The sequence below is a fragment of the Orcinus orca genome, chromosome 1, assembly GCF_937001465.1.
Source record: "Orcinus orca chromosome 1, mOrcOrc1.1, whole genome shotgun sequence".
Classification (NCBI taxonomy): domain Eukaryota; kingdom Metazoa; phylum Chordata; class Mammalia; order Artiodactyla; family Delphinidae; genus Orcinus; species Orcinus orca.
In genome coordinates this window covers 93,580,773-93,595,416 of record NC_064559.1, presented here as the reverse complement: position 1 = coordinate 93,595,416, position 14,644 = coordinate 93,580,773, and the positions used below count along the sequence as shown (strand labels likewise).

At 40.2% G+C, this 14,644-nt stretch overlaps 1 protein-coding gene across 1 annotated transcript in view; it reads right to left on the bottom strand.

Moving 5' to 3' along the window:
- Window positions 1-14,644, bottom strand: part of RGS5 (regulator of G protein signaling 5) — an 85,444-nt gene that overhangs the window by 53,289 nt on the left and 17,511 nt on the right. The window lies entirely within an intron of this gene.

Genomic DNA, 14,644 nt, shown 5'->3' with positions numbered 1-14,644 from the left:
CTCTGCTCTCAAGATCCCCAAACATCATATCAGTACGATATAAGTGAGCAATAGAGGCAGGTCCAGGATATTGTGTTTTCAAGCACCACAAGGGAAGATGTTTTTTGGAGGCAATAACCCCTGAGCTGAGTGATGAAAGAGACAAAATACCTTACATGATTCTATCTACTAGATTTTAGCCCCCAAGTTCCCCTAATTCTATAAGTGGTATTCTGATTGATCTTTATTTGATGACTAGGTTAGGTAATTCTTCAGAGCACCACCCCCACCAAGTCACTCATCCTTGGCTAGATTTGTCATGCTTTCTCCTTCAACATTTTCCTGCTTCCCACCATTCAAGGATTATTTTCACCAAAATTTATTTTATTTGTGTTTCATCCTCTCAGGACCCAAGGGGCTGATAAATTAATATGTAAATGCAAATGCCTAAGGGGTAGGCATGAATCCTAGCTAAAAATAAAGAACATCACATAAGCTGTAAGAAAAGCTCTAAATTTGGAATTAAATATGATGCTCATAAGGTTCCTTGTTATTTGAAATTATTTGTTTTAAACTGTTTTAACTGTTGATCAGGAACTGTAAAGTCAATATAGTGTATTATGACCTCGTGCTTTAAATTAAATAAATATTGGATAATAGGCAAATATCCAATTACATTGCATGAAGAAAGTTAGACATTGTTTTCCGAAATTTTTGCTTTAATTATCCATATATATGTGTGTGAACATGGTCATTAGATAAACTGCATTTCTAACTATAAATCATAATCAAAAAGACTTGAAAGCTATAGCTCTATACTATACATTTTTTTTAACATCTTTATTGGGGTATAATTGCTTTACAATGGTGTGTTAGTTTCTGCTTTATAACAAAGTGAATCAGTTATACATATATATATGTTCCCATATCTCTTCCCTATTGCGTCTCCCTCCCTCCCACCCTCCCTATCCCACCCCTCCAGGCGGTCACAAAGCACCGAGCCGATATCCCTGTGCCATGCGGCTGCTTCCCACTAGCTATCTACCTTACGTTTGTTAGTGTGTATATGTCCATGACTCTCTCTCGCCCTGTCACAGCTCACCCTTCCCCCTCCCCATATCCTCAAGTCTGTTCTCCAGTAGGTCTGTGTCTTTATTCCTGTCTTACCCCTAGGTTCTTCATGACATTTTTTTTCTTAAATTCCATATATATGTGTTAGCATACGGTATTTGTCTTTTTCTTTCTGACTTACTTCACTCTGTATGAAAGACTCTAGGTCTATCCACCTCATTACAAATAGCTCAATTTCATTTCTTTTTATGGCTGAGTAATATTCCATTGTATACATGTGCCACATCTTCTTTATTCATTCATCCGATGATGGGCACTTAGGTTGTTTCTATCTCCGGGCTATTGTAAATAGAGCTGCAATGAACATTTTGGTACATGACTCTTTTTGAATTTCGGTTTTCTCAGGGTATATGCCCAGTAGTGGGATTGCTGGGTCATATGGTAGTTCTATTTGTAGTTTTTTAAGGAACCTCCATACTGTTCTCCATAGCGGCTGAACCAATTCACATTCCCACCAGCAGTGCAAGAGTGTTCCCTTTTCTCCACACCCTCTCCAGCATTTACTGTTTCTAGATTTTTTAATGATGGTCATTCTGACTGGTGTGAGATGATATCTCATTGTAGTTTTGATTTGCATTTCTCTAATGATTAATGATGTTGAGCATTCTTTCATGTGTTTGTTGGAAGTCTGTATATCTTCTTTGGAGAAATGTCTATTTAGGTCTTCTGCCCATTTTTGGATTGGGTTCTTTGTTTTTTTGTTATTGAGCTGCATATGCTGCTTGTAAATTTTGGAGATTAATCCTTTCTCAGTTGCTTCATTTGCAAATATTTTCTCCCATTCTGAGGGTTGTCTTTTGGTCTTGTTTATGGTTTCCTTTGCTGTGCAAAAGCTTTTAAGTTTCATTAGGTCCCATTTGTTTATTTTTGGTTTTATTTCCATTTCTCTAGGAGGTGGGTCAAAAAGGATCTTGCTGTGATTTATGTCACAGAGTGTTCTGCCTCTCTTTTCCTCTAAGAGTTTGATAGTTTCTGGCCTTACATTTAGGTCTTTAATCCATTTTGAGCTTATTTTTGTGTATGGTGTTAGGGAGTGATCTAATCTCATACTTTTATATGTACCTGTCCAGTTTTCCCAGCACCACTTATTGAAGAGGCTGTCCTTTCTCCACTGTACATTCCTGCCACCTTTATCAAAGATATGGTGTCCATATGTGCGTGGGTTTACCTCTGGGCTTTCTAACCTGTTCCATTGATCTATCTTTCTGTTTTTGTGCCAGTACCATACTGTCTTGATTACTGTAGCTTTATAGTATAGTCTGAAGTCAGGGAGCCTGATTCCTCCAGCTCCTTTTTTCGTTCTCAAGATTGCTTTGGCTATTCGGGGTCTTTTGTGTTTCCATACAAATTGTGAAATTTTTTGTTCTAGTTCTGTGAAAAATGCCAGTGGTAGTTGGATAGGGATTGCATTGAATCTATAGATTGCTTTGGGTAATAGAGTCATTTTCACAATGTTGATTCTTCCAATCCAAGAACATGGTATATCTTTCCATCTGTTTCTATCATCTTTAATTTCCTTCATCAGTGTCTTATAATTTTCTGCATACAGGTCTTTTGTCTCCTTAGGTAGGTTTATTCCTAGATATTTTATTCTTTTCGTTGCAATGGTAAATGGGAGTGTTTTCTTGATTTCACTTTCAGATATTTCATCATTAGTATATAGGAATGCCAGAGATTTCTGTGCATTAATTTTGTATCCTGCTACTTTACCAAATTCATTGATTAGCTCTAGTAGTTTTCTGGTAGCATCTTTAGGATTCTCTATGTATAGTATCATGTCATCTGCAAACAGTGACAGCTTTACTTCTTCTTTTCCGATTTGGATTCCTTTTATTTCCTTTTCTTCTCTGATTGCTGTGGCTAAAACTTCCAAAACTATGTTGAATAAGAGTGGTGAGAGTGGGCAACCTTGTCTTGTTCCTGATCTTAGTGGAAATGATTTCAGTTTTTCACCATTGAGGATGATGTTGGCTGTGGGCTTGTCACATATGGCCTTTATTATGTTGAGGAAAGTTCCCTCTATGCCTACTTTCTGCAGGGTTTTTATCATAAATTGGTGTTGAATTTTGTCAAAAGCTTTCTCTGCATCTATTGAGATGATCATATGGTTTTTCTCCTTCAATTTGTTAATATGGTTTATCACATTGATAGGTTTGCGTATATTGAAGAATCCTTGCATTCCTGGAATAAACCCCACTTGATCATGGTGTATGATCCTTTTAATGTGCTGTTGGATTCTGTTTGCTAGTATTTTGTTGAGGATTTTTGCATCTATGTTCATCAGTGATATTGGTCTGTAGTTTTCTTTCTTTGTGACATCTGTGTCTGGTTTTGGTATCAAGCTGATGGTGGCCTCTTAGAAGGAATTTGGGAGTGTTCCTCCCTCTGCTATATTTTGGAAGAGTTTGAGAAGGATAGGTGTTAGCTCTTCTCTAAATGTTTGATAGACTTCACCTGTGAAGCCATCTGGTCCTGGGCTTTTCTTTGTTGGAAGATTTTTAATCACAGTTTCAATTTCAGTGCTTGTGATTGGTCTGTTCATATTTTCTATTTCTTCCTGGTTCAGTCTTGGCAGGTTATGCATTTCTAAGAATTTGTCCATTTCTTCCAGATTGTCCATTTTATTGGCATAGAGTTGCTTGTAGCAATCTCTCATGATCTTTTTTATTTCTGCAGTATCAGTTGTTACTTCTCCTTTTTCATTTCTAATTCTATTGATTTGAGTCTTCTCCCTTTTTTTCTTGATGAGTCTGGCTAGTGGTTTATCTATTTTGTTTATCTTCTCAAAGAACCAGCTTTTAGTTTTATTGCTCTTTGCTATTGTTTCCTTCATTTCTTTTTCATTTATTTCTGATCTGATTTTTATGATTTCTTTCCTTCTGCTAGCTTTGGGGTTTTTTTGTTCTTCTTTCTCTAATTGCTTGAGGTGCAAGGTTAGGTTGTTTATTCGAGATGTTTCCTGCTTCTTAAGGTGGGCTTGTATTGCTATGAACTTCCCCCTTAGAACTGCTTTTGCTGCATCCCATAGGTTTGGGTCGCTGTGTCTCCATTGTCATTTGTTTCTAGGTATTTTTTTAATTTCCTCTTTGATTTCTTCAGTGATCACTTCATTATTAAGTAGTGTATTGTTTAGCCTCCATGTGTTTGTATTTTTTACAGATCTTTTCCTGTAATTGATATCTAGTCTCATGGCATTGTGGTCGGAAAAGATACTTGATACAATTTCATTTTTCTTAAATTTACCAAGGCTTGATTTGTGACCCAAGATATGATCTATCCTGGAGAATGTTCCATGAGCACTTGAGAAAAATGTGTATTCTGTTGTTTTTGGATGGAGTGTCCTATAAATATCAATTAAGCCCATCTTGTTTAAGGTATCATTTAAAGCTTGTGTTTCCTTATTTATTTTCATTTTGGATGTTCTGTCCATTGGTGAAAGTGGGGTGTTAAAGTCCCTACTATGAATGTGTTACTGTCGATGTCCCCTTTTATGGCTGTTAGTTTTTGCCTTATGTATTGAGGTGCTCCTATGTTGGGTGCATAAATATTTACAATTGTTATATCTTCTTCTTGGATCGATCCCTTGATCATTATGTAGTGTCCTTCTTTGTCTCTTCTAATAGTCCTTATTTTAAAGTCTATTTTGTCTGATATGAGAATTGCTACTCCAGCTTTCTTTTGGTTTCCATTTGCATGGAATATCTTTTTCCATCCCCTTACTTTCAGTCTGTATGTGTCTCTAGGTCTGAAGTGGGTCTCTTGTAGACAGCATATATATGGGTCTTGTTTTTGTATCCATTCAGCCAATCTGTGTCTTTTGGTGGGAGCATTTAGTCCATTTACATTTAAGGTAATTATCGATATATATGTTCCTATTCCCATTTTCTAAATTGTTTTGGGTTCATTATTATAGGTCTTTTCCTTCTCTTGTGTCTCTTGCCTACAGAAGTTCCTTTAGCATTTGTTGTAAAGCTGGTTTGGTGGTGCTGAACTCTCTCAGCTTTTGCTTGTCTGTAAAGGTTTTAATTTCTCCATCAAATCTGAATGAGATCCTTGCTGGGTAGAGTAGTCTTGGTTGCAGGTTTTTCTCCTTCATCACTTTCAGTATGTCCTGCCACTCCCTTCTGGCTTGTAGGGTTTCTGCTGAGAGATCAGCTGTTAACTTTATGGGGATTCCCTTGTGTGTTATTTGTTGTTTTTCCCTTGCTGCTTTTAATATGCTTTCTTTGTATTTAATTTTTGACAGTTTGATTAATATGTGTCTTGGCGTATTTCTCCTTGTATTTATCCTGTATGGGACTCTCTGTGCTTCCTGGACTTGATTAAATATTTCCTTTCCCATATTAGGGAAGTTTTCAAATATAATCTCTTCAAATATTTTCTCAGTCCCTTTCTTTTTCTCTTCTTCTTCTGGAACCCCTATAATTTGAATGTTGGTGCGTTTAATGTTGTCCCAGAGGTCTCTGAGACTGTCCTCAGTTCTTTTCATTCTTTTTTCTTTATTCTGCTCTGCAGTAGTTATTTCCACTATTTTATCTTCCAGGTTACTTATCCGTTCTTCTGCCTCAGTTATTCTGCTATTGATTCCATCTAGAGTATTTTTAATTTCATTTATTGTGTTGTTCATCGTTGCTTGTTTCATCTTTAGTTCTTCTAGGTCCTTGTTAACTGTTTCTTGCATTTTGTCCATTCTATTTCCAAGATTTTGGATCATCCTTACTATCATTATTCTGAATATTTTTTCAGGTAGACTGCCTATTTCCTCTTCATTTGTTAGGTCTGGTACATTTTTATCTTGCTCCTTTATCTGCTGTGTGTTTTTCTGTTTTCTCATTTTGCTTATCTTACTGTGTTTGGGGTCTCCTTTTTGCAAACTGCAGGTTCGTAGTCCCGTTGTTTTTGATGTCTGTCTCCAGTGGCTAAGGTTGGTTCAGTGGGTTGTGTAGGCTTCCTGGTGGAGGGGACTAGTGCCTGTGCTGTGGTGGATGAGGCTAGATCTTGTCTCTCTAGTGGGCAGGTCCACGTCTGGTGGTGTGTTTTGGGGTGTCTGTGGCCTTCCTATGATTTTAGGCAGCCTCTCTGCTAATGTGTGGGGTTGTGTTCCTGTTTTGCTAGTTGTTTGGCATAGGTTGTCCAGCACTGTAGCTTGCTGGTCATTGAGTGAAGCTGGGTGCTGGTGTTAAGATGGAGGTCTCTGGGAGATTTTCGCCATTTGATATTATGTGGAGCTGGGAGGTCTCTTGTTGACCAGTGTCCTGAAGTTGGCTCTCCCACCTCAGAGTCAGAGCCCTGACTCCTGGATGGAGAACCAAGAGCCTTTCATCCACACAGCTCAGAATAAAAGGGAGAAAAAGTAGAGAGAATTAGTAGAAGTAGGAAGAAAGAAAGGAAGAAAGGAGGGAAGGAAGGAAGGAAGGAAGGAAGGAAGGAAGGAAGGAAGAAAGAAAGAAAGAAAGAAAGAAGCAAAGGAAAGAAGGCAAGAAGGAAAGAAAGGAGGGAGGGAGGGAGGGAGGAAGGAAGGAAGGAGGGAAGGAAGGAAAAAGGACAGAAAGAAAGAAGATACAGTAAAATAAAATATCATAAAGTTATTGAATTAAATAATTATTTAGAAAAAAAAAGGGACGGATAGAACCTTAGGACACATGTTGGAAGCAAAGCTTTACAGACAAAATCTTACACAGAAGCATACACATACACCCTCACAAAAAGAGGTAAAGGGGAAAAAATCATAAATCTTGCTCTCAGAGACCACCTCCTCAATTTGGGATGATTCGTTGTCTAAAGGAGGGAGGGAAGGAAGGAAGGAAGGAAGGAAAGAAAGAAAGAAAGAAAGAAAGAAAGAAAGAAAGAAAGAAAGAAAGAAAGAAAGAGAGAAAGAAAGAAAGAAAGAAGGTAGAGTATAATAAAGTTATTAAAATTAAAATTAATTATTAAGAAAAAAATTAAAAAAAAAAACCATGGACGGATAGAACCCTAGGACAAATGGTGGAAGCAAAACTATACAGACAAGATCTCACACAGAAGCATACACATACACATTCACAAAAAGAGGAAAAGGGGAAAAAATCATAGATCTTCCTCTCGAAGCCCACCTCCTCAATTTGGGATGACTCGTTGTCTATTCATGTATTCCACAGATGCAGGATACATCAAGTTGATTGTGGAGCTTTAATCCGCTGTTTCTGAGGCTGCTGGGAGAGATTTTCCTTTCTCCTCTTTGGTCTCACAGCTCCCAGGGGCTCAGCTTTGGATTTGGCCCCGCCTCTGCGTGTAGGTCGTTGGAGGGCATCTGTTTTTTGTTCAGACAGGACGGGGTTAAAGGAGCCGCTGATTCGGGGGCTCTGGCGCACTCAGTCCGGGGGGGAGGGAGGGGCACTGCGTGCGGGGCGGGCCTGCAGCGGCAGAGGCCGGCATGACGTTGCACCAGCCTGAGGCCCGCCTTGCGTTCTCCCGGGGAAGTTGTCCCTGGATCCTGGGAACCTGGCAGTGGCGGGCTGCACAGTCTCCGCGGAAGAGGGGTGTGGATAGTGACCTGTGCTCGCACACAGGCCCCTTGGTGGCTGCAGCAGCAGCCTTAGCGTCTCATGCCCGTCTCTGGGGTCTGCGCTTTTAGCCGCGGCTCGCGCCCGTCTCTGGAGTTCCTTTAAGCAGCGCTCTTAAACCACTCTCCTCGCGCACCAGGAAACAAAGAGGGAAGAAAAAGTCTCTTGCCTCTTCGGCAGGTGCAGACTTTTCTCCGGACTCCCTTCCGGCTAGCCGTGGTGCACTAACCCCTTCAGGCTATGTTCAAGCCGCCAACCCCAGTCCTCTCCCTGCGCTGCTCCGACCGAAACCCGAAACCCGAGCCTCAGCTCGCAGCCCCGCCCGCCCCGGCAGGTGAGCAGACAAGTCTCTCGGGCTGGTGAGTGCCGGTCGGCACCGATCCTCTGTGCGGGAATCTCCCCGCTTTGCCCTCCGCACCCCTGTTGCTGTGCACTCCTCCGCGGTTTCGAAGCTCCCCCCTCCGCCTCTCGCAGTCTCTGCCCGGGAAGGGGCTTCCTAGTGTGTGGAAACTTTTCCTCCTTCACAGCTCCCTCCCACTGGTGCAGGTGCCGTCCCTATTGTTTTGTCTCTGTTTTTTCTTTTGCCCTACCCAGGTACGTGGGGATTTTCTTGCCTTTTGGGAAGTCTGAGTTCTTCTTCCAGCATTCAGTAGGTGTTCTGTAGGAGTTGTTCCACGTGTAGATGTATTTCTGGTGTATCTGTGGGGAGGAAGGTGATCTCCGCGTCTTACTCTTCCGCCATCTTCAAGGTCCCCCTATACTATACATTTTTTAAAGTAAGGAACCCTGTTGTATTCACCTCTGTACCCCAAGTACTTCATACAACATCAGGCACATAGACATTTATAAAGATTGCTTGAACTAAATGCAGCGGTCCAAGTTCTGTTGTTACTGGCTACTTAAAACCAGAAAATCAATGAATCTGAGTGATGGAACACTCAGTTTTCATAGAGATGTAAACCCTGTTGTTGACTATTGAGTCTCATAGTGGGAATATGTGTAAAACAAGCAGAGGAGACTCCTTGGAGCTAGAGCCTAAATTACTGTTTGATACCCAAGGGGCCTTGAGGAGAGAATAATATGGAAAAAAAAAATAATGTAAAACATTGGAGAGTGATGCCTTGCCCAAGGCTGGGGATCAAAGCAGGTTTCTGACTATCCCAGAAGAGTTCATGTGATGGGTGGACTATTCAAAAATCAAGATTCTATCAATCATAGTAAATGATGGACTAGGATGGGCTAGAACCCAAAATGAAAAGGAAAACAAAAAAGCAAACTTCAATAGAAATAAATATTAATCCAGTATATATTTGTTTTAAAAACATCATAAGGATGAGGTAACCAGAGGGGATATAAAAGAGCTTGCTCATTGTATTAGGGTTCTACAGAGAAATTGGCAGACATTTATTATAAGGAACTGGCTCACATGATTATGGAGGCTGAGAAGTCCCAAGATATGCAGTCAGCAAGCTGAAGACTCAGGAGAGCCAATGGTCTGTGGTCCTAGTCCAAAGGCCTGAGAAGCGGAACCGATGGTATAAGTTCCAGTCGGAAGACAGGAGAAGATCCATGTCCCAGCAAAGACAATCAGGAAGAAAGGATGAATTGTCCCTTCCTCTGCCTTTATATTGTACTCAGACCTTCAATGGATTGGATGAGGCTCGCCCATGTTAGGGAGGGCAATCAGGTTTACTTAGTCTTCTGATTCAAATGTTAATCTCATCCAGAAACACCCTCAAAGACACACCCAGAATAATGCTTGACCAAATATCTGGGTGCCTGGTGGTCCAATCAACTTGACACATAAAATTAACCACCACATACAACTGAACTTACTTACAAAACAGAAATAGAGTCACAGATGTAGAAAACAAAGTTATGGCTACCAGGGGAGAAAGGGGAGGGGAGGGATAAATTCGGAGACTGGGATTGATATATATACACTACTACATATAAAATAGATAACTAATAAGGACCTATTGTATATCACAGGGAACTCTACTCAATACCCTATAAGGACCTATATGGGAAAAGAATCTAAAAAAGAGTAGATATATGTATATGTATAACTGATTCACTTTTCTGTATAGTAGAAACTAAAACAATATTGTAAATCAACTATACTCCAATAAAAGTTAAAGTGTCATATATATACAATGGAATATTACTCAGCCATATAAAAAAACAAAGTCGAGTTATTTGTAGTGAAGTGGATGGACCTAGAGTCTGTCATACAGAGTGAAGTAAGTCAGAAAGAGAAAAACAAATACCGTATCCTAACACATATATATGGAATCAAAAAAAAAAATGGTTCTGAGGAACCTAGGGGCAGGACAGCAATAAAGATGCAGATGTAGACAATGGACTTGAGGACACAGAGAGTGGGAAGGGTAAGCTGGGAAGAAGTGAGAGAGTGACAATGACATATATACACTACCAAATGTAAAATAGAGAGCTAGTGGGATGCAGCTGCATAGCCCAGGGAGATCAGCTCAGTGCTTTGTGACCACCTAGAGGGGTGGGATAGAGAGAGTAGGAGGGAGACGCTAGAAGGAGGGGATATGGGGATATATGTATACTTATAGCTGTTCACTTTGTTATACAGCAGAAACTAACAAAACAATGTAAAGCAATTATACTCCAATAAAGATGTTAAAAAAATTAATCATCACACTCTAAAATAACTTTGTAGTTCTTTTTAAAACAAACATTTTTTTTCTCCTCTTCCCTCCTGAACACCTCTCAAAATGATAGTAAATGTATGAAAAAGGTATAAAGCTATAATAACATAGAGAAAGGGAAACAGGCCATCACATTCTGAGTGGTTTCAATCTCTTTATCAGAGGAGGAAAGATGGTTAGGAGTGGTAACTAAGGAAACAAGGGAAAGAATTCAGAGAACACCCCCCAAAAAGGTATCCATTTGCCTTGCAGGAATAACCTCACAGGGGTTCAGACCCAAATGCTAGATACTACAGGGGACAGTAATTAGCTGAGGAGATGGAAATGGTGGGAGTAATGGAAAGTTTTCATCAGATGAAAGGGTCTCCTGCCCACACACCTCTCTCCCCACACACAACTGCTCTGATTCATTTCTAATTCATTTTCTTAGCTAAATCATGTATTGATTTATTTAGCTATTATTAGCAACACGTTTATGGAGACACATTTTACAGCCAGTGATGGCACCACAAGGAGAACGTCCAATCTGGTGACCTCCGGGATGTGTGGTGGACGATGAAGAGGCATCACCCACCCACTGATTCATCTCCCTTATTGCTGCTGAGTTCCACCCTCAGGCAAGCTAGGAGCACACCTTACATGTTGCTTGATTTCTTTCTTTCTTTCTGATAAATTTTAAAAATTATATACAAGGTCAATTTTCAGTTCCACCACCCAGAAGTCAACACTGTCAACAAGTTGTGATATTTGCTTCCAGGCTTTTTTTTTTTTTCTTTAAATTAAGCAGCGATAGAACTAAACTTTTAAAAGACCATTCCTATTTCCATTTATTCCCCATTTTCACACACATAATCCCTATTAATACTTTGGTGTGTGTTTGTCTTTCAGATCATTTTTTAATGCCTTCACATACATTGGATTCATAAAAAGTATATAGTAATAATTTATGTTTTGATTTATATATACGGTAATATAATCTCCATCTTAATTTTTTATTTAAAATTATGCATTCTTGGTTTTTGTTTTTAGCATGCAGTGTTAGCTAACACTTATGGAACATTTTCTATGAACCAGGAACTTTTAAAAACACTTTTCATACATTTGTATATTTAATATTCAGAATAAAACCATGAGATAAGTGGTGTAGTTATCATCATTTTAAAAATGAGGGAGCACTTTGATCTTTTAAATAAAGATGAACTTGTTGAGAGTTAAAAAGCATTGATATTAACACTGCAAGTATGGAGCCTACACTCTACCTCTGGTGTATCTTTTTTAATTGATGGAGAGAATTTATCATACACATGTATAATTGCATTTGTCTACAGACCAGCTGTTGAACATTTAGGTCATTCCCAATTTTTTACTTCTCACAAAAGTACTTCAATTAATGTCACTGTTTATGTCTTCTGGAGCAGTTTATCTACAAAGTATTTCATAAAGCACAATTGCTAGATCATGAGATATAATACTACAAAATTATAAAATGGTTAGACCAATTTAGGTCCCCCCAACAGAAATGTATGACTACATCATTTTCTTCTCATTTTCACCAATACACAACACTTTCCAGGCTTTAATTTTTGCCACTGCCAGGCAAAAAAATATCATTTTGATTTTTGACTTTCTGATCACTGATGAATTCAAGCTTCTGTTCATATTTGTATTGGCCATAGCTGTTCTTTTCTTCCATTTGTTGTATATTCTCATTTATTAAACAATCTTACTATTTTGCTGTTTGGCTCTTCAGTATTGATGTGCAATAATTCTTTATATAAAAAATAAAACTAAAAATGGGATAAGGGGGAAGAAAAAAGGTAGAATTAGATTATTGATTGTTGTATAGGCAATAGGTTAGAGTTAAAGGAGACCAATAAAATCTGATAAGCCAGATAACAACAGGTTAAATAAGAAACAGGAGGGGGGACCTTCAAGATGGCAGAGGAGTAAGACGTGGAGATCACCTTCCTCCCCACAAATACATCAGAAATACATCTACATGTGGAACAGCTCCTACAGAACACCTACTGAATGCTGGAAGAAGACCTCAGACTTCCCAAAAGGCAAGAAAATCCCCACGTACCTGGGTAGGGCAAAAGAAAAAACAGAGACAAAAGAATAGGGATGGGACCTGCACCTCTGGGAGGGAGTGTGAAGGAGGAAAAGTTTCCACACATGAGGAAGCCCCTTCACTGGCAGAGATGGGGGTGGCAGCGGGGAAGCTTCAGAGCCACAGAGGAGAGCGCAGCAACAGGGGTGCAGAGGGCAAAGCGGAGAGATTCCTGCACAGAAGATCAGTGCCGACCAGCACTCACCAGCCCGAGAGGCTTGTCTGCTCACCCGCCGGGGCAGGCGGGGGCTGGGAGCTGAGGCTCAGGCTTCGGAGGTCAGACCCCAGTGAGAGGACTGGGGTTGGCTGTGAGAACACAGCCTGAAGGGGGCTAGTGCACCACAGCTAGCTGAGAGGGAGTCTGGGGAAAAAGTCTGGAACTGCCTAAGAGGCAAGAAACCATTGTTTTGAGGTGCACGAGGAGAGGGGGTTCAGAGCACCACCTAAACGAGCTCCAGAGACTGGCGCAAGCCACGGCTATAAGCATGGACCCCAGAGATGGGCATGAAATGCTGAGGCTGCTGCTGCAGCCACCAAGAATCCTGTGTACAAGCACAGGTCACTATCCACACTTCCCCTCCTAGGAGCCTGTGCAGCCTGCCACTGACAGGGTCCCGTGATCCAGGGACAACTTCCCAGGGAGAACACACGACATGCTTCAGGCTGATGTAACATTACACTGGCCTCCGCCACCGCAGGCTCACCCTGCTTTCTGTGCCCCTCCCTCCCCCCGGTCTGAGTGATCCAAAGCCCCCTAATCAGTGACTCCTTTAATCCCCTCTTGTCTGGGCAAGGAACAGAAGGCAGAGGGTAACTGACCCACAGAGTGGGGCCAAATCCAAAGCTGAACCCCAGGAGCTGTGCAAACAAAGAAGAGAAAGGGAAATTTCTCCCAGCAGCCTCAGGAGCAGTGGATTAAATCTCCACAGTCAACTTGATGTACCCTGCATCTCTAAAATACCTGAATAGACAATAAATCATCCCAAAATTGAGGCGGTGGACTTTGAGAGCACCTGTAGACTTCAGGTTTGCTTTCTATACTTAATTTGTTTCTGGTTTTAGGTTTATATTAGTTTAGTATTTAGAGCTTATTATCACTGGTAGATTTGTTTATTGATTTGGTTGCTCTCTTCCTTTTATATATATATATTTTTTTTCCTTTTTCTCTTTTTGTGAGTTTGTATGTGTATGCTTCTTTGTGTGATTTTGTCTGTATAGCTTTGCTTTCACCATTTGTCCTAGGGTTCTGTCTGTCAATTTTTTTTAATATAGTTTTTAGCACTTGTTATCATTGGTAGATTTCCTTTTGGTTTCATTGCTCTCTTCTTTCTTTCTTTTTTAAAATTACTTTTTAATTTTTTAAATAATATTTTAAAAAATTTATTTTAATAACTTTATTTTATTTTATTTTACTTTTCTTTCTTTTTTTCTTTTTTTCCTCCCTTTTCTTCTGAGCTGTGTGGCTGACAGGGAATTTGTACTCCAGCCGGGTGTCAGGCCTGACCCCTTGAGGTGGGAGAGCCAAGTTCAGGACATTGGTCCACCAGAGACCTCCTGGCTCCATGTAATATCAAATGGCAAAAGCTCTCCCAGAGATCTCCATCTCAACACTAAGACCCAGCTTCACTCAATGACCAGCAAGCTCCAGTGCTGGACACCCCATGCCAAACAACTAGCAATACAGGAACACAGCCCCACCCATTAGCAGAGAGGCTGCCTAAAATCATAATAAGGTCACAGACATCCCAAAACACACCACCGGAGGTGGACCTGCCCACCAGAAAGACAAGATCCAGCCCTATTCACCAGAACACAGGCACCTGTCCCCTCTACCAGGAAGCCTACACAGCCCACTGAACAAACCTTACCCACTGGGGGAGACATCAAAAACAACAGGAACTATGAACCTGCAGTGTGCAAAAAGGAGACCCCAAATGCAGTAAGTTAAGCAAAATGAGAAGACAGACAGATACACAGCAGATGTTGGAGCAAAGTAAAAAACCCCAGACCAAACAAATGAAGAGGAAATAGGCAGTCTACCTGAAAAAGAGTTCAGAGTAATGATAGTAAAGATGATCCAAAATCTTGGAAAAAGAATGGAGAAAACACAAGAAACATTTAACAAGAAACTAGAAGAACTAAAGAGCAAACAAACAATGATGAACAAAACAATAAATGAAATTAAAAATTCTCTAGAAGGA